General features: G+C 41.1%; 1 protein-coding gene across 3 annotated transcripts in view; it reads left to right on the top strand.

Annotated features, from left to right (window-relative positions):
* LOC105487952 (cytokine dependent hematopoietic cell linker) overlaps nt 1-19,524 on the top strand; it is a 246,312-nt gene that overhangs the window by 471 nt on the left and 226,317 nt on the right. Inside the window, exon 1 of one of the 3 annotated variants that reach the window (XM_071093865.1) lies at nt 11,076-11,231. The exons of the other annotated variants lie outside the window; for them this stretch is intronic. The gene's annotated coding sequence lies outside the window, so the exon portion shown is untranslated. Of the gene's footprint in view, nt 1-11,075; nt 11,232-19,524 lie in introns of those variants that run through there. 3 annotated transcript variants of the gene reach the window in all.

The following is a 19,524-nucleotide window of genomic DNA, read 5'->3' on the forward strand; positions in this document are numbered from 1 at the left end:
AAAGATTCAGCTGGTTAATGTCAGGTTTCTCTCACTTGACAGTACAATGTAACCATTTTTGCCATAATGCTGTGAGAGAGGATATGTGTGGGCCCAAGACCAGAATGGTGGAACTATGCAGTCAACCATAGATTTATAGCATTGCATGCAACAAAATGCCCAGGTTTGGTGTCAGGAAGCCCAGGTTCAGGCTTTGCAAATCCTAGGATTGGAAGTCCGTTCCTTAACCTCTCTGACTTTTAGCTAACTTGATTATAAAACCACGTAAAGAAAGGCTTTTCATATGGTTGTTTTTATGGAAAAAATGAGATAATGACTATAAAACTCACGGAAGTGCAGTTACGTAGTAGATGCTTATTGAGTAGTGGTTTATCTCCTTCTCCTATTCCACTCCAAAGGAAAAAGAAGAGAAAAGAAAAGAAAAAGATGTGTGTCTCTAATGGGCCAGTTGGCCATAGACTAACTTTAAAAACGCACTTTTGGGGAGTAAACATAAGCAATATATATTCAGAAATGACTCTTCAGGAGAATGACACTAATGTATGATGGATATGCAGGAATGTCAACTCTCTGGGTCCGGAACACATCTCTGCATTCTCTGTAGATCTCTGGCACTTAGTTCAGCAGCAACACAGAACTAATATTCTATGAAAAGTGATAAAAGCATCTCTAGACAAAATACAACAAGCTCCTATCAACTACAGACAGCAAAAGAAGGTGGACAGCATGGTGCCTGGCATATGGCAGATGCTCAGAATGAATAAATTAGCAGGCCTTTGAAAAACACACAGATGCATGGCAAACCAGGTAGTGCATAAAATTAATAATCACAGAAAGCAGTGTGCTGTCATTCACTGATGGTGCTAGGCACTTTGAAACACTCATTTTCTCAATACCTAACTTGGAAAAAAAATCCCCATTTTATACATCAGAAAACTAAGACCAAGAGAGGTTCCCCAGTTTACCAAGTATAACACGGTTAATACATAATGAGGCAGGAATTTGACTGTCTCCATAGGTATTTTTCTTGAGACTAACCTGGGCCAGGACTGATGGGAACAGGGTCTGAATGGGCAGCGAAATGGGGAAGGTGGGCTGTTGTCGTGAATGTCCAGGGTGGTGGTGACTTGAAGGGTTTGGTGACCAAGGGGTGGATTGTCGCACGGGGTTTATAGGCAGACGTGGGGGCTGTAGTGGCATCAGGGCTCTTGCCATGAAAGAGGTCTGGCAGAGGCACCCCTGAGACAAGCAGCTGTGAAGACAGGAAGTTGTGGCTATCACCTGGGGATGGGGGGAATAAAAGCCAATACCATAATGACAGCTATAACTGAAAGGGGGGCTCGGAATTGCTGGTGGATTATTTTCCCTCTACGTTGAAGCTGCTCGTTTGTCTTCTTCATCTTGGGTTGTGCTCTCTGGAATCTCCTGCACCAGAAATTTCCTAAAATGAAATGTCAGAGCATTTACTGCCCTATTCACTCTCGCCAAACAGGAGCAGCATAAATAATCCACATTATTCTCTTTAGGATCATGTTGGCAAAAATATATTAGCAGATATAATTGTCTGACACTTCAAGGAAGTGATGTTTTAAAAATAGGAACCCATGAGGAGGGAGAGAGAGAAAAAACACCTGACTCACTTGGCTTCCTGTGGCTACTTATTTTAAAGATAAGGCTTTTTTTTTTTTTGGTCCTCGAATTGCTGTCATTTTTAAAATATATTTATACTTATAATGTGCTGCAACACACCCCTTCTAGGTTCTTAATTCATCAATTCTCACCTCTTCTGCCTCTACTAGTTTCGTCTTTCTTTGATTGCCATGCAACTTCAGAGTTGGATGGAATGTAAAAGACTAGTCCCCATTCAGAGCCTGAACCCTTGTCCTTGGGTGTTTACTCAAATTCAAACAAAACCACTCAGTGACAGTGGAAAACCCCCTCGTCTCACCACAGGACTTTCCAAAGTTCAGTCATACCATTTCACTTCTACTTAAAAACCTGTAGCTTTTTCACTTGTTATTAAGATGAAGTGCAAAAAGCCATAACAGCCTTGCCAATCTCTCTCTCACCACAGGACCTTGCATGGGCTGCTAGCTCTGTGTGCTCCTCAAATCCTGTTAAATCCACCCAACCTTCAGTAATGTGCCAGATATAGCTTGAATGAGCTCACAAGGACTGACCGTTAAATTTTCAGACATTTTATGAGCTGATTGTTCAACAGAGCTATTATTTAAAATGAAATTACATAAACTCATAAGTATATTAAAAACAAAGGTCATAAATATGCAAAACTCATTACTTTCTCATTATTTTCACCACATTGTACTCTATAATCTTGAGGTCATTTTTGCATAATACAAGTGCTATATGATGGTGGCTACCGCACTTGTCCCCAATTCCACATTCAGACATTGATAGCTTGAAATCAGCCATAATGAGCACACTTACAACATGAAAATCAGCAAATACTACTCACTAGAGCTTGTCCCCTGCCTCACCACTCAGAGAGACAGTCGCTAATCCTTTAGCAGCAAACCACTGCTTCAAACTCACCAAACTTTAAACTAGGTTAGATTCGCACGTGGTATGATTTCATAGGACTGAATTCCGTTCTTGCAAAACCTTCTCTTTTTGTAGTTAGGCTTTAACAGTAACTGATGCCACCACATGGATGGATTTTACCCTCCATGAGAGCAGAATTCTCGACAGGTTTTGCATACCGTTATGATATCGCAGCAACAAAAAGGATGCCAAACTCATAAGAACTTATTGGTAAATAACTGTAGGGTAAATATCAAACTCAAATTGTTGGAAACATTCAACACGAGTGGAAATCTTCAGCCCCTTTCAAGAGAGAATAATAACATATTATCTTAACAGATGAAAGAGAGTTCCTCTTAGGAAGAATCTGTCTTTCTTTGAAGTAACATTGATAAGCTGAAGTTATAGAAAAGGCCTGAGAACTGTGATTAGCAGAAACTAAGGAACAAAACATGTGGCTAAAAACCGCTGCGTGAGAGGAGAGGAATGGGTAGCCCGGTGGCATGAGACTGAAGGACGAGGAGCCCCGACCCCCCGGTGAGAAATCCCCTGTGCTTGCATTGCCAGAGAGTGTCTCAGAAAAAGAATATCTGAGGCCGGGTGCGGTGGCTCACGCCTGTAATCCCAGCACTTTGGGAGGCCGAGGCGGGCGGATCACAAGGTCAGGAGATCGAGACCACGGTGAAACCCCGTCTCTACTAAAAATACAAAAAATGAGCCGGGCGCAGTGGCGGGCGCCTGGAGTCCCAGCTACTCGGGAGGCTGGGGCAGGAGAATGGCGTGAACCCAGGAGGCGGAGCTTGCAGTGAGCCAGGATCACGCCACTGCACTCCAGCTTGGGCGACAGAGCAAGACTCCGTCTCAAAAAAAAAAAAAAAAGAATATCTGTTATTTCATTTGAAGTTTTTGTTGATGAGAAGTAAATAATTCTTTTTCTAAAACTAATACATAATGATTGTGCAAATTCCTGGAGAAGTTGGTTAATGGGTACAAAAATACAGTTACATAGAAGGAATTTGGCCTAATGTTTGATAACACTGTGTGGTGACTATAGTTAACCATAATTTATGGTATATTTCAAAGTAGCTAGAAGAGAACATATGGAATGTTCTCAACACAAATGATAAATGTTTGAAGTGGTGGATATTTTAACTTGATTTGATTATTACACATTGTATGCATGTATCATAATATCACATGTACCCAAGAAATCTGTAGCTTTCCTTTCTAACTAAACCTTAGTAAAGTCCACACACAAAAAGATGTGTGTGTGTATGTGCGCATATGAGTGTAAATTAATTAAGCGAATGAATTCCATGCTTGGGATGGTGTCACAGGGAATAGACACAGTATGCATGTGATGGTTAAAAAAAAAACCCTCATAAACTGAAATGGTTAAACATACATATAGTTGTAAACTAGAGGTGACCATAATGAAGTAAGAATAGACCTGTATGAAAATCTCAGTAGTTCTAGAGTTTCTAGTTCATGAGGCATGTAAGATTTTGATTGGTTGGGTTTTTTTCCTTTGATCTCAAGGTGCTGGGAGACTGGGAACATGTATTTCAGTGGTGGTTCTATTTCTAAACCTATAGAGCAGGATATACTTCACTTGCAGTTGCAACTCCCTTTTGAGGTAGGGGAAGGGAAACTTGGAGACAGCCAGAACTGTATTCAAATGCAAGATTAAAAATTCAATGTACAGTTCAAGGTCATTATATTTATCCAGCAAGAGCCAATGAAGGCTGAATGGGAATGAGTAGCAGGCAGATTTTCAGATATATTTCAGAGGGAGTGCCATCAGTAAGACTTGGCAATAAACCAACATTGAAGGTGAGGGAAACAGAGGAGTCATATAATGACTCTGAGAGTTGAGGGCATGCTGGTATCACTTAGTGAAATGGGGGAAAACTGCAGGAGCACCACACCACGGAAAGAAAGTCTGTGCAATGTGAGGTTCAATAGTGCAGTGATGAGCCAGGGTGTCTGCAGATGGTGGCTATGCAGACCCCATGCTTGGCAGGTAGGTGCCCAGAAATACTCACGGCGCATTGGCGTGACTAGGGCCCCACAGCCTCTGGCAAAACAGCCACTGGCCATATCTTTTGGCTTTTAATCATCAACTCACATTGTGCCACTCAGCATCCTCTTGGTTTCTTTGGATAAACTTAGAGGTTTGATTCATATAAATAAGTGTCTATATTTCAAATCCATTTGTTTTTCAAAAACAAATGGCAGTAAAAAGTATCACCATGAGACTGTATATAGTAACCATTCTTCTGGGAAATTTCCAACACGCATCTTTTGTGCTTTATCTATCTAATCTTTCATACTTGCAAGAACCATACACTAAACATTTAATGAAATGTGGTCAAGTAAATATCATGGGGGAAAAGGTAATGGACAGGTAATTGAATATAAATTATATGTTGCAAATTTTTGCAATGTTCCTTATAGGTTCTTACAGAATAGAGGTTCGATGAACACCAAAAGCAAACCATGGCATTATTTGACTTTCCGTTTCCGATTGTTTCACTTGAGATGGCTTCTAGTTTCATCAGTGTTGCTTCAAAAGACATGATTTCACTCTTTTTATGGCTGAATAGTATTTCAGTGTGTGAGTGGGTGCAGGTGTGGGTGTGGGTGAGTGTGTAACATTTTCTTTATCTGTTGATGGACACTGAGGTTGAGACTTTGCTCTTGTGAACGGTGCTGCAGTAAACATGCAAGTGTGGGCCTAGTTTTCATAAAACAATTTATTTTCTTTTGGGTAGATACTCAGTAGTGGGATGACTGGATGGAATGGTAGTTTTGCTTCAGTTGTTTGAGAAATCTCCATACTGTTTTCCATAGAGGCTGTACGAATTTACACTGCTACTAACAGTAGATAAGAGTTCCCTTTTCTCCACATCCTCTCCAACATCTGTTATTTTTTGACTTTTTAGGAACAGCCCTTCTGACTGGTGTAAGATCAGTAAAAGACAATCCAGACTCTGAATTAAAAGGTACAGAGTGCCAAACAGGACACAAAGAGACAAATTCAGAAGAGGAAGCAATCATTCTCACTTAGCAATGCTCCAAAGATTTGAGTTTGAGATATTAACAAGGATTATGTATTATCAGGAAATTAACAGAAATCGTCATATAAAATATGCATATGGGTTGAAGTTCATGGCAAAAGATATGATTCCACAGAATAATTAATTGCTCTATAAAGTGATCAAACTTGGATATGTTTAAATATACAAGTCAAGAATAATATCAAATGTATATGCTAAAAATATAAGAAAGGGGCTGGGCGAGGTGGCTCATGCCTGTAATTCCAACACTTTGGGAGGCCGAGGCGGGTGGATCACGAGATCAGGAGATGGAGACCATCCTGGCCAACACAGCGAAACCCCGTCTCTACTAAAAATACAAAATAAAAGAAAATTAGCCGGGTGTGGTGGTGGGCACCTGTAGTCCCAGCTACTTGGGAGGCTGATGCAGGAGAATGGCGTGAACTCAGGAGGCAGAGCTTGCAGTGAGCCAAGATCGCACCACTACACTCCAACCTGGGTGACAGGTGGGGACTCCATCTCAAAAAAAGAAAGAAGGAAAGAAGGAAAGAAAGAGAGAGAGGGAGGGAGGGAGGGAGGGAGGGAGGGAGGGAGGAAGGAAGGAAGGAAGGAAGGAAGGAAGGAAGGAAGGAAGGAAGGAAGGAAGGAAGGAAGGAAGGAAAGATATATCACAGATCAGTGACCACTGAGGTGATGCCAAACCTGCAGCAATTCATTGGTAAAGGTACCTGTTGACCAAGGGGAAGCCGAGAGATTTTGCTTTAGGCATCATGTCATGTTATTTCTCAACACTAAGGTCAACTATTATAAATGCTTTTAGCTACACTCTCTCTCTCTCTCTCTCGCTCTTGCTCTCGCTCTCGCTCTCTCTAGGATAAAATGTTGCTTTGTTCCTGTTTGTTCTTCACAATAGAACAACAGAACACCTAATTAAAAACTCATGGTATTTGTGTATTCTTCTAAAAATGTTTGGCAAATATTGTTTTTGGGGAGGCAAGAAAGACTTTGTGAAGGAGACACATCACGGCTTCTCAGTGTCATGACTCCTGACATTTAGGGCTGGATAATTCTTTGTTGTGCTGGGCTGCCCCGTGCGCTGTAGGATATTCAGCTGTAGCCCTGGCCCCATCAGTAGATACCAGAAGCCCTTCCCCAGTTCTGACAACCAAATATGTGTCCAGACATTGTATGATATCCACTAGGAGGCAAAGTATTTTTAGTGTAAGACTGTTTCAGTGTCTATCCATGTGTACCTCTAATTTGGTGGTTCTCAACCTTGAGCACAGTATGCATCAGAATCCTCTAGAGAGCTTGTTAAAACAAATTGCTAAGCCCAATCTCCAGACTTGCTGATTCACTAGAACTGGTTGGGGCCCAGAAATTTGCACTTTTTATAAGTTATCAGGTGATTTTCATGTCACTGGTCCTAATACCACAGTTTGAGAACCACTGTTCTAGTTTATTTCTTCTCTCTGCTGCCTGGTGTTCCATTATTTCATCTCCAGTATTTTACTCATTCATTGCTCTAGCGTTGGGCAGCTTGGCTGTCTCCACTTCTTTCTTCTCACAAACAAGGCTGCAGTCAGCATTCTGATGCCTGTCCCCTCACCCTTTGGGGTGTGGCTTTCTCTAGGTCTATACCCCAGAATGGCATTGCAGGCCCATAGGGTGTGTAGATGCTTTATTTCAATAAGTGCTGTCTGATCACACTTTAGAGTAGCTGATCCCAGGTATGCATAAATAGCTGTATCCCCATTTAACAGAGGAGGAAACCATGAAGCAGGAATTTAATTAGACTGACCCCCTCCAATTCCACCATTAACACGGCTAGTGAGTGAATGTCTTGGTGCAAACCCCCGTCTTACTCCACCCTGCTGGTAACTGACAAAATGATCTTTCAGTTGCCTTGTGTTCCACCACGGAATTTTCCACGACTCTCAAGCTGACCTTCAGTATGAGCCCCACCGGCAAACTGTGCTTGTTTACCCTCCTACTCATGTCCTTAAGTGGGCAGAAAGATCAGTTATTTTGCTGAGAATTTTGCAAGTGAAAAGAGTAACGGCCCTTGCTCTACACGAGTTCCCCCACATAATTGACTTGGATTTCCTGGGTCAAATTTCAATTTTTTTACTGCTTGAGAATGAGTTGTTGCCACATGTTCCCTTTGCCTGCTTGTGAGTCTCAGGCTTCTGCACTGACCTCTACATAAAAGAATGACTGAGACAGTGCTGTGTCTGAGGAACAAACTCCAGACTTGATGTGATGCTCGATAGGTACCTATTGCATGTTGGCCCGTCACTTGCTATATGGCCTTAAAGAAACAGCTGTTACACAAACACGTCTGTTACAGGTAACAACACGTTTTCATAGCAACAGTTCCATTTGATCTCTAACGTTCCTGCTGGGTAACAACAAGCAGGCATTGTCATACCCACGGGAAGGATGCGGCTCACAATGAGGGATTCTAAACCATGTGGTTTATCATGGGTGGAGCTGGAGAGGCATGTCTTTCCCACTTCAAACTACCCTAAAACTTATCTGGGCTTCAGTTCTTGCAATTATATAATTGGAAGGTTAAAGAGGTTGTTTTAATCTTCAATAATAATAAGTTTACAATTGAAATTTTTGCTCTACCTTGTTAGGAGTTGATTGTGTCCACCTGGAATTCATACGCTGAAATCCTAATGTCCAGGACGTAGGAGTGAAACCTTACCTGGAAATAGAACAATTGCGATGTAATTAGTTAAGATGAGGGCATACTGGAGTGGGTTGAGTCCCCAGTCCACTATGACTGGTGTCCTTACAAAAAGATGAAATTTCAACACAGATACACACATAGGGCCAGGCGTGGTGCCTCACGCCTGTAATCCTAGCACTTTGGGAGGCCAAGTTGGGTGGATCACGAGGTCAAGAGATCGAGACCACCCTGGCCAACATGGTGAAATCTTATCTCCACTAAAAATACAAAAATAAGCTGGGTGTGGTGGCAGGCATCTGTAGTCCAAGCTACCCGGGAGGCTGAGGCAGGAGAATCACTTGAACCCGAGAGGCAGAGGTTGCAATGAACCAAGATCTCACCACTGCACCCCAGCCTGACGACAGAGTGAGACTCCATCTCAAAAAAAAAAGAAAGAAAAAGAAACACACATAGGGAAAAACATAAAGGCGGGGGCCAGGGTGACGTTGGCAGAAGCAACGGGATGTCAAAGATTGCCAGAAACCCCAGGGGCAAGTAGAGGCCTGGAACAGATTCTCCTTCACAGCCCTGAGAAGGAACCAGCCCTGCCCACACCTTGCTCACAGCCTCTGGCCCCCAGAACTGTGAGACAATATGTTTCTATTGGTGTCAGCCACTCCGTTTGTGCTGCTTTGATACCACAGCCCTGGCAAACTAACAGATCTGCAATACCCCATTTACAGGAACCTCCTTGTAAACTTTTATTTCTAAATGTCCTACAGAATGTGTTTTTCGCTGGGAAGGGGGAATGGGGATTTCTTTCTTTCTACAGCTTGGATTTATGAGGGGTTAGTCACTTCTGATGGCCAAGGAACCTGCACAGGCATCCTTGCAGATGCTGTGAAGGAGGAGGCTAGGGAGGGGTGCAGTGCCCTCTGCTTCCAGTTCCAGAAAAGATCTTGCCCACACTTCTTTACCTAGAATTCACACTCCACCCAAATGAAGGCTAGGGCCCAGACCACCTGGTACACATAACAAATGATAATGCAAAGCTGTGAGCCCTGGCCTGGTACAAAGCCAGAGGAGAGGGGACCCTGGCGGAGTGGAGAAGGTGTGCTCCAGTCAAGGCATTAAATCGAGTGACCTTTTCAAGGCACGTCTTACCCCGCGGACTACAGTGAGCAACCCCTGGTTAAGCAGTTCTATCCCCATGGTGCTACGGGACCTGGGGAGGCATTATGTGCCTTTTCTAGTCTCCTTGGCCCTTTCCTTCACAAGGGAAACGGACTGTGAGCTCAACAGATAGAGGGTCGGAGACAAAGCCTGTCCTCCTCACCTCTTCTTCACAGGTGTGCGTGACTCCACCCTCCTCCCTGCTTCAGAAATAAGTTCTTCCACCACTGTCCTCTTGGGTCTTTGAATTTTTTAGTCTCAGATAATTGAGATTAAATAAGCTTTCTCTTCTCTCTTGTCACTAAACCTCCTCTGAGGTCTGCTGGGTCACCAGGAGAAGGGGAAATTCCCTTCCCACAAAGGGGATAGGGGCTTAGCAATAAAACAATAGGACAGCGTGAGCCCCAGGCTGTACCTGCTCCTGCCTTTTTTGGATGACCTCTAAGCAAATCCATCCTTCCTATCTGGGAATGTTTGCTGTAAAATAAATTCATTCATTCATTCCTCTCTTCTTCCTAAGAGCTGTTGCCTCTCTAAAGCCCCATCTGATTTATTCTTTTATTCACCCAACTTTGGACATGTACAGGGTTCCTGTCCTCTGTTCTAAGCACTTACCATACAGCAGTGGACAAAACAGAAAGAGCATTCTGCCCTCATTGCGCTTACGTTATAATGGGTGAGGGGAAAAAAAAAAAAACTAAAAATGTAATATCAAGTATGGTGTATAGCATTCCAGAAGATGACTTAAGCTATCACAACGGGAAAAGGTAGAGAAGGATGAGGAGGATTCAAATTCTGAGCATAGGGAAGACAGGTTGTAGAATTACATAGGATGGCAGGAGAAGCCTCTTCAAGAGCGTGACATGTGAGCAACAACTCGAAGGATGAAGCGAGGGAGTTATCCACGCAGGTATCCAGCAGAAAGTATCCTGGGCAGATGAAACAGTGAAACAAAGATCAAAGATGGGACTGTGATATGTGCATATATACATTATATTTAGATAATGTTAAATATGTATAAATATGAAATATATAGTAATGTATAAGCCCTTATACAGTTTCTTCAGTCTAATAATAAGGACTTATGCTGAGAGCATCCCGCAACCCCGTGGACTCTTGGTCTGAAATATCTTGCAAAGCATCTCTTTTTTTGAGACGGAGTCTCGCTCTACCGCCCAGGCTGGAGGTGCAGTAGCCTGATCTCGGCTCACTGCAAGCCTCGCCTCCCAGGTTCACGCCATTCTGCCTCAGCCTCCCAAGTAGCTGGGACTACTACAGGGGCTCGCCACCATGCCTGGCTAATTTTTTGTATTTTTTTTAGTATAGACGGGGTTTTACCATATTAGCCAGGATAGTCTCGATCTTCTGACCTTGTGATCCTCCCACCTGGGCCTCCCAAAGTGCTGGGATTACAGGCGTGAGCCACCGCACCTGGCCCTGGCAAAGCATCGTATGCTATCTTGACAAGCAAGAACTTCTTGCTCAAATAGCTGCTTTTTAATCCCTGGGCAAACTCATATATCCCACCGACATATAAAAGTAACCAAAGCCACGCAGCCCTGACTCCTTCCTCTCTCTCTGTCTCCCTCCCCACCCCTCTCTCTCTCTCTTTCTCTCTCTGTCTCTGACTCCTGTGTTATCCTCAGACCTCTCCAGGGAGCACTAGAATTTCAGTGAACACAGATTAATGTGATCTAACTGGAAGAGTCACAAGAAATCCTGCAATCTAGTTATTCCCAAACAAGCTGTTTCAACAAACCTGTGTTATCTACTGTGTACAAGTAAGTAATATGTTGTGGGGTAGGCATGATTATTATTAATAATATTGTTATTACTGCACAAGAGTCTCAACGAACAAGAAATAATCCCTGCCTCAAAGAAGTGGATAGAAACGCAAAAAGGATTTCCCATAATACCATAAGAGCTAGCATTTCCTCAGGGCTATCTACATTCCACGCAGTTTCCCAAACACTTTCTTAGTGTTATTTCTCTTAATCCACACATCAGTTCTGAGAAAGGAGCCTATTCATATCCATAAAGTCTTAAGGAGAGAGAGATTCAGGGAGACCCACAAGCTTCCCTGAGTTAAAACAATTATTAAGTGGGAAAAGTAGAATTTAGTCTTTATCCATTTGATCCCTGAACTTCTTAATATACTCCACTGGCATGATTAGAACCTGAATCAAAAGTACACATAAGTGTTATTGAGGCAAGAGAATAGGGTCAGGAAGGAGGGATCCTAAGCACTTCCTGGAACTGAAACAAAGGGAATCCCCCTCCACCAACTTTCTAAGTACTTTCTACTTGCCCAAGTAAATAACTTCGTAACTTCACTGCAGCTATGACAGGAAACCTCTTCATTTGCATGCAGCGTGTACACAAAGTAAATAACTTGGTAACCTCACTACATCTTCTTCATTTACATAGGGCATACACCAAGTAACCAATGAGAAATGTTTATTGGGGTTTTTGGTTTTGTTTTGTTTTGGTTTTGTTTTTAATACAGAGCCTCGCTCTGTCTCCCAGGCTGGAGTGCTGTGGTGTGATCTCAGCTAACTGCAGCCTCCACCTCCCGGGTTCAAGCAATTATTGCCTCAGCCTCCCAGGTAGCTGGGATTACAGGTGTGCACCACCACACCCGCCTAATTTTTGTATTTTTAGTAGAGATGGTGTTTCACCATGTTGGCCAGGCTGGTCTCGAACTCCTGACCTCAGGTGGTCCACCCGCCTCAGCCTCCCAAAGTGCTGGAATAACAGGCATGAGCCACCGCGCCCTGCCGTCTAGAGGGTATTGAAACCCCAGAAAATCTTGTGACGGTGCTCTTGAACTGTTCGCTTGGGCCCACTCCCACCCTGTGGAGTGTACAATAGCAGATTTCAATGAATCTACTTTTGTTGCTTCCTTCTTTACTTGTTTTGTTTGTGTGTTTTGTCCAATTCTTTGTTCAAAACGCAAAGAACCTGGTAGCCTCAACTGGTAACATTATGAAAGCAGAGACGAGCATGTCATTCACCCCTCCTCTATGGAGAAACAGAAAGTTATCGAAAGTTGCGTAATAGTGGGTCACTTGGTTGACAGGTGGGGAAAGGACATTCCTGTGGAGGAAACAGCAGGAACACACACATAGAGCCCAGCTGAGCTAGCAGGAGGTGGGGCTGGAAGGGGATATTGGAGCCATGTTGGTGAGAGCCTTGTGTTTCCTATTTAGGAGCTTAGGAGCTTAGATTTTATACTGGGGGTCATCAAAATTCAATCCCATTGAATCTGTGACTCAGTACGTCCTTCTTCACCAGATTGGTGAATTACCCTCCCTCCTTTCCTCTTCCATGTTTACCTTGTCATGTTTATTATTTGTTTATTTATTTTTGAGACAGGGTCTCTGTCACCCAATCTGGAATGCAGAGGCATGATCAGGGCTCACTGCAACCTTCACCTCCGGGACTCAAACGATCCTCCCGCTTCAGCCTCCCGAGTAGCCGGGATTACAGTCATATGCCACCTTGCCCTGCTAATTTTTGTATTTTTTGTAGGGATGGGGGTCTCACTATGCTTCCCAGGCTGGTCTCAAACTTCTGACCTCAAGTGATCCGCCAGCCTTGTCCTCCCACAGTGCTGAGATTACAGGCATGAGCCACCGCCTGGCTGTTTATTCATATTTTTATGCCAAGGAGTATGTCAGGCTTTGGCAATACAATATGCACCTGTCAACCTTGGTTGTTTGGTTGGATTGGTACTTGCTTGACAGAATGTATAAATAAATGTGAACTCTCTAAATCAGAGGTCATGCCGTGCTCCTTTTCTCTCCCTCCTGGTGCTTAGTACAACGCCTAACATACAACTCGATAACTACTGTTTAAATGGAAGATAAAGTGTACAAGTGAATTAATAAGTTTATAAATGAATGAATGTATGAGAATATAAATGTGTGGACAAATTGACTTCATCAGCAAATGAATAAAAGAAGAAAATATATCAATATTCTACCCCATCTATCTTTCCCTATAAGGAGTGCAGATTTTACCCACACATACCATATGCTCTCTACACTTCTCTCCACCACAACATGACTCAGAAGTAGCCCATATTCTTGGGGAGAGAAATATGTCAATGTGTTCCTTTTTAATTTTTAAATAAACTTTTAAAATTTCAGATGATTGTAGAGTCTCATGCAGTTGTAAGAAATAAAGCAAAGAGCTATGTGTGCCCTTTACCCATTTTCCACTGGTGGCAATCTTTTCAAAAACTGTTATACAATATCACAGTCAGGGCATGGAGTTGACATAGTCAAGATACAGAACTTTTCCATCATCACCAAGATGCAGCCCTTCTATAACCACACCCAGTTCTCTCGAGCCCCCACCTCCCTCCTCAGTCCCTGGCAACCACCTGTCTGTTCTCCATTCCTATAATTTTCTCATTTCCAGAATACTATATTAAATGGAATCATATATAAGTAATCTTTCTTTCTTTTTTTTTTTTTTTTTTTTTTTTTTTTGAGACGGAGTCTGGCTCTGTCGTCCAGGCTGGAGCGCAGTGGCCGGATCTCAGCTCACTGCAGGCTCCGCCTCCCGAGTTCACGCCATTCTCCTGCCTCAGCCTCCCAAGTAGCTGGGACTACAGGTGCCTGCCACCTCGCCCGGCTAATTTTTTGTATTTTTTTAGTAGAGACAGGGTTTCACCGTGTTAGCCCGGATGGTCTCGATCTCTTGACCTCGTGATCCGCCCGTCTCGGCCTCCCAAAGTGCTTGGATTACAGGCTTGAGTCACCGCGCCCGGCCTATAAGTAATCTTTCTTGATGACTTTTTTCACTCAACATAATTCTCTGGGAAGTTCCCCAAGTTGTGTATGTATTAACAATTCATTCCTTTGTATTACTGAGTAGTATATGATGATACAAATGTACCATAGTTTATTTAATCATTCACCCACTGAAGGACACTTGTGTTGTTTCCAGTTTTTAATATTATAATTAATTTGTGTACCAATTTTTGTGTGAACATAGCTTTCATTTCCCTGGGATAAATGCCCAGGAGTGCAATTGTTAGTTGTTATTTTTTTTAAGAAACTGTCAAGCTGTTTTTCAGAGTCCCCGTACAATTTTACATTCTCATCAGCAATGTATGTGTGATCCAGTTTCAACATATGTTTATCAGCAATTGGTAGTCACTATTTTTTTTTTGTATTTATTTTTGTTCAGTTCTTTATTTTCATCTCTCTTGTGGTTTTTCTGTACCTAATTACATTTTCATAGTACAGTAGAAAGTAAATTGTACAAGTTTTGCAGAGGTTTTTAAAGCCATTCTAATAGGTATGTAGTGATAAATCACTGCAGTTTTTAAATTTTCATTGTTTTAATGGCTAATGATGTTGAACGTTTCATGCACTCATTTGTCATCTGCCTATCCTCTTCTGAAATGTTTGTTGGTATCTCTAACCTATTTTCTCATTTAATTTTTTTCATCGGGTTTTGAGAGGTCTTTAAATAGTTTGTAGTGATGTTCCTAATAGTCTTTCATTCCTGGTCATGGTCATTTGCGTTCGTTTTTTATCGGCCTTTTCAGAGAAACTTGTAAGTTTTATTGATCTTTTTAAGCAAACAACTTTGTTTCATTGATTATTTTTTCTGTAATATATTTTATGTTTTTATTTGCTTCTATTCTGTATTGTTTTCTTCTCTCGATTTCCTTTGGATTTATTTTGCTATTTCTTTCCAGGCTCTTGAAGTAGGATCTCAGATTATTGATTTCAGACTTTATTTTTTAACATTTGCAGTTAGTGCTCTAAATTTACCTCTCAGCATTCTTTTAGTCATCTCCTACAAAATTTTTATGTTACATTCTCATTTTCATTCAATTCAATGTATTTTTTTTTCAATTTCCATGAAGACATCCTCTTTGACCCATGGGTTATTTAGAAGTGTAGCGTAGTTTGAAAGTATCTGGGAATTTTTCTGGTGTCTTTGTTAATGATTTCCAGTTTGATTTCACATTGGCTCTGTATGATTTTAAATACTTTAAGTTTGCTGAGGTTTGCTTCATGTCCCAGGATGTGGTCTGTCTTGATATATGTTCTATGGGCACTTGAAAAGAATTTTATTCTGCCATTATCAGATGGAGGATTCTACAAAGGTTGATTTGATTCTATGGTTGATGGTTTTATTGAGTTCTTCTATATCCTCCATAATTTTCTGTTGGGTTTTTCTATCAATTATGGAGAGAAGAGTATTGAAGTCTCCATCTACAATTGTGAATTCATCTATTTCTTCTTTTAGTTCTATCCATTTTCAGTGCATATATTTTGTAATTCTGTTTCTTTGTGTGTGTTTGCACACACATTTAGGATAGTTATGTCTTCTTAGTGGGCTGGACCTTTTATCATAAAGTGTTCCTGTCTATCTCTGGTAATTTTCTTTTCTCTGATGTCTACTTGATCTGATATTAATACAGTCACTCTTTCTTTTGATTAATCTTTGCAAGTTAATTAAAATCAAAGGATTAACACATTTTCCATCCTTTTATTCTCAAACTGCCTGTATTATTGTATTTGACATGAGTTTCTTTTAGTAAGCATATAGTTGGCCTATATTTTTTAATCCACTCTGTTGATATCTGTCTTTTAATTAGTATATTTAGACCATTTACACTTAGTATGACTATTGATACATTAGGGCTTGAGACTGCTATTTTATTTTCTGTTTTCTGTTTACTCTTTCTGTTTTCACTTCTGTTTTATTTTTCCTGCCTTCCTGTGAGTTATTTAAAAACCCTTTTAGAGTTATATTTTGATTTATCTATGGAGTTTTTGACTGTGTCTTTTTGAAGAGGTTGATTTATTATTTTTAGTGCTTGCTCTAGGTATAAGCATTATATATTCAAAATTTACTATTGTCAACACAGTCTGGTGTTGTCATTTTACCAGTTCAAATAAAATATGGAAAAATTACCTCCCTTCCCATCTCTCCTTCCACCCTCCATTTATAATACAATTATAATGAATATTTCCTTTATATACATTTAGAACATATTAGATGGGTTGTAATTTTTGCTTTACCCATTAAACATAATTTTGAAGACTCAAGAAGAAAAATCTATTTTGTTTATCCATATTTTAGCTTACTGTGTTATTTCTTTCTTTCTGTTGTTCCAAAATTTCTTAACTTTTTTTTGTTTTGTTTAGAGAACTTCCTTTAGCCATTTGTTAAAATAGGTCTGCTTCTGCTAGTGACGAATTCTCCTAGTTTTTTGTTTTTCTTTATCTGAGAATATTTTAATTTTTCCTTCATTCCTGAAAGATATTTTACTAGATAGAAAATACTGGCTTTACAGTCATCTTATTTTCTTCAGGACTTAAAAAATATTGTGCCACTTTTTTTCTGGTCTCTATGGTTTCCAATGAGAAATTCACTGCCAATCAAAGTATTTTTTCTTTATATGATATTATTTCTCTCTTGCTGCTTTCAGGATTTTTTCTTTGTCTTTAGTTTTCAGAAATTTGACTATTTGGATTTTTTTGTGTTTGTGGTTCATTCAGCTTCTTGAATATGTGGATTTATGTATTTACAAAATGGGAGAGTTGTCAGTATTTATTTCTCTGAGTATTTCTTTCAACCCTGCCCTCTTTCTCCTCTCTTTCTTAGGTTCCAATGGCATGAACATTAGATCCAACACTTTTTAATTGTTCTACTTCCAGTTCATTGATTCTTTACTCTGACTCTTTTGTTCTGCTGTTGAGCCCATCCATTGAGGTTTTGTGTAGATTTTTATTTGTTTTATTTTAATTTTGGTTACTGTATTTTCACTTCTAAAATTTCTATTTGTTCTTCTCTATTTATTCTATTTTCTATAAGGCTTTGCAGTTTTTGCTAAGACTCTTATTTTTTCGTTTGTTTCAAGCATGTTTGTAATTGCTCATTGAAGCATTTTTGTGATGACTCTTTGAAATCTTCATCAGATAAGTCTTACATCTCTGTTGGCATCTATTGATTGTTTTTTTCTCACCAACTGAAACTTTATGGTTCTTGGTAAAATGACTTTTTTATTGAAAACTGCATATTCCAGGTATTATATTATGAGACCCTGGATTTTATTTAAACTTCACGTTTTAGCTAGCTTCCTCTGATACCGTTCTGACAAGGGAAAGAAAGAGACTCCCAGGGATAGTGTGGGTGTAGAAGTCTGGATTTCTCACCTGGCTCCATTGATACCTCCCTTCACGGGATGGATGGGAGTGCCTCATACGGCTTTTCTGTTTGTTTTTCTGTTTTTTTTTTTTTTAATGTTTGTTTGTTTGGTTTTTGTTTTTTGTTTTTGAGATGGAGTCTCGCCCTGTTGCCCAGGCTGGAGTGCAATGGCATGATCTCGGCTCACTGCAACCTCTGCCTCCCGGGTTCAGACAATTCTCCTGCCCCAGCCTCCCGAGGAGCTGGGATTACAAGCGTGTGTCACCACACCCAGCTTATTTTTGTATTTTTAGTAGAGACGGGGTTTCTCTAAGTTGCCCAGGGCTGGTCTCAAACTCTTGGCCTCAAGTGATCTGCCTGCCTGGGCCTCCCAAAGTGCTGGGGTTACAGGCGTGAGCCACTGCGCCCGGCCACAGCTTTTCACTACACCCCCTCTGATACTACCCCAATTAGGAGGGAGAGAAACACTTGTCACTGCTCAATGAGGCCGAAAGTCTAGATATCCCACACGGTCTTTACAGACACTGCCGTGGGGAGGGGGCTTATTATTGCCTGGCAAGGGGGAAGCTCTAGCTTCCTGCTCAGCTTCCTCCCACACTACCCCAGCTGGGCATTTGGGGCCCCTCATTTCAAACAAGCAAAATGACAGTCCAGGCTTTCCACTCATCCTTAGCCAGTGCGGGTGGACTATAATTTTTTTTTTCTGTGGCGTTTGGCTACGGTAGGACAGTTATTGTCTAAAAGTTTTCTGTTGGTAATCCCAGCACTTTGGGAGGCTGAGACAGGCGGATTCCCTGAGATCAGGAGTTTGAGACCAGCCTGGCCAACCTGGTGAAACCCTGTCTCTACTAAAAATACAAAAATTAGCTGAGCACGGTGGTGTGCGCCTGTAATCCCAGCTACTTGGGAGGTTGGGGCAGGAGAATCACCTGAACCCAGGAGGCAGAGGTTGCAGTAAGCCAAGATCACACCATTACACTCCAGCCTGGGCAACAAGAGTGAAACTCTGTTTCCAAAAAACAAACAAACAAACAAACAAAGTTTTCTGTCTTGCTAGGCTGCTTCTTTCCTGTTCCTTTTGGTAGAGAGGGAAAGTTTTTGTTAAGGCTTTTTTCATCTGTGTGTATCAGCATTTGTCAATTGTTAATTCTTCAACGTGAAGTTTGGGACATATGAAACAGAAGGAAAACTCAGGGAACTCACCACCTTGCTGTTCTTTGAGTTTAGAGGTCCCTAGCCAGTCTGTCACCTTCTCTCCACATTTAAGTTTTCTCAAATTTTTTAAAGTATGCCCAGGGCTTTTAGTTGTATTTAGTGGAAAAAACTAGGTGAAAGTTCATCTACTCTGTCTTCTCCTCAACAGAGGTCACAATTGTTCTTCATGGTTCTCTTTTAGAAATATTAAATTGCTTCCATGCCAACCTTAGCTGAGACTTATTTATTTATTTATTTATTTTCCTATTTACTTGATCCTATCAGAATCCTCAACCTCAAAGCCAAAAAAAGGTGAAAAAACAAGGAAAAAGAAAAAAGAAGTCATATAAATTTTCCTGGTTTAGGAGAGAGTTAATGTTCTAAAGAAGCAGCTTCTTGAGAATTAATTCAGAAACCATTTATTGTTGATTGAATATTGCTGAAACCTCAATTCTGTGGCATTCACTCAGAAATCCCAATTTTAAAAATAATCTTACATGTTCAACCTTGGTTATATATTATTTAAAAACTTTCCTACCTTCTCAAACAGCAGAAGCTCAGGAAAAGAATTCACCTCTTCTTAATGACTCAGATCCTAATTCTAAGCAGCTGGGGCAGTTTGCTTTCTCTCTGCCAAGCAGCTACGAGCTCTTAATGCATTTTCCTGCATCTGCAGGGCCCACATCCCTAATTCCTGCC

This window comes from Macaca nemestrina, chromosome 3 (assembly GCF_043159975.1).
Source record: "Macaca nemestrina isolate mMacNem1 chromosome 3, mMacNem.hap1, whole genome shotgun sequence".
Classification (NCBI taxonomy): domain Eukaryota; kingdom Metazoa; phylum Chordata; class Mammalia; order Primates; family Cercopithecidae; genus Macaca; species Macaca nemestrina.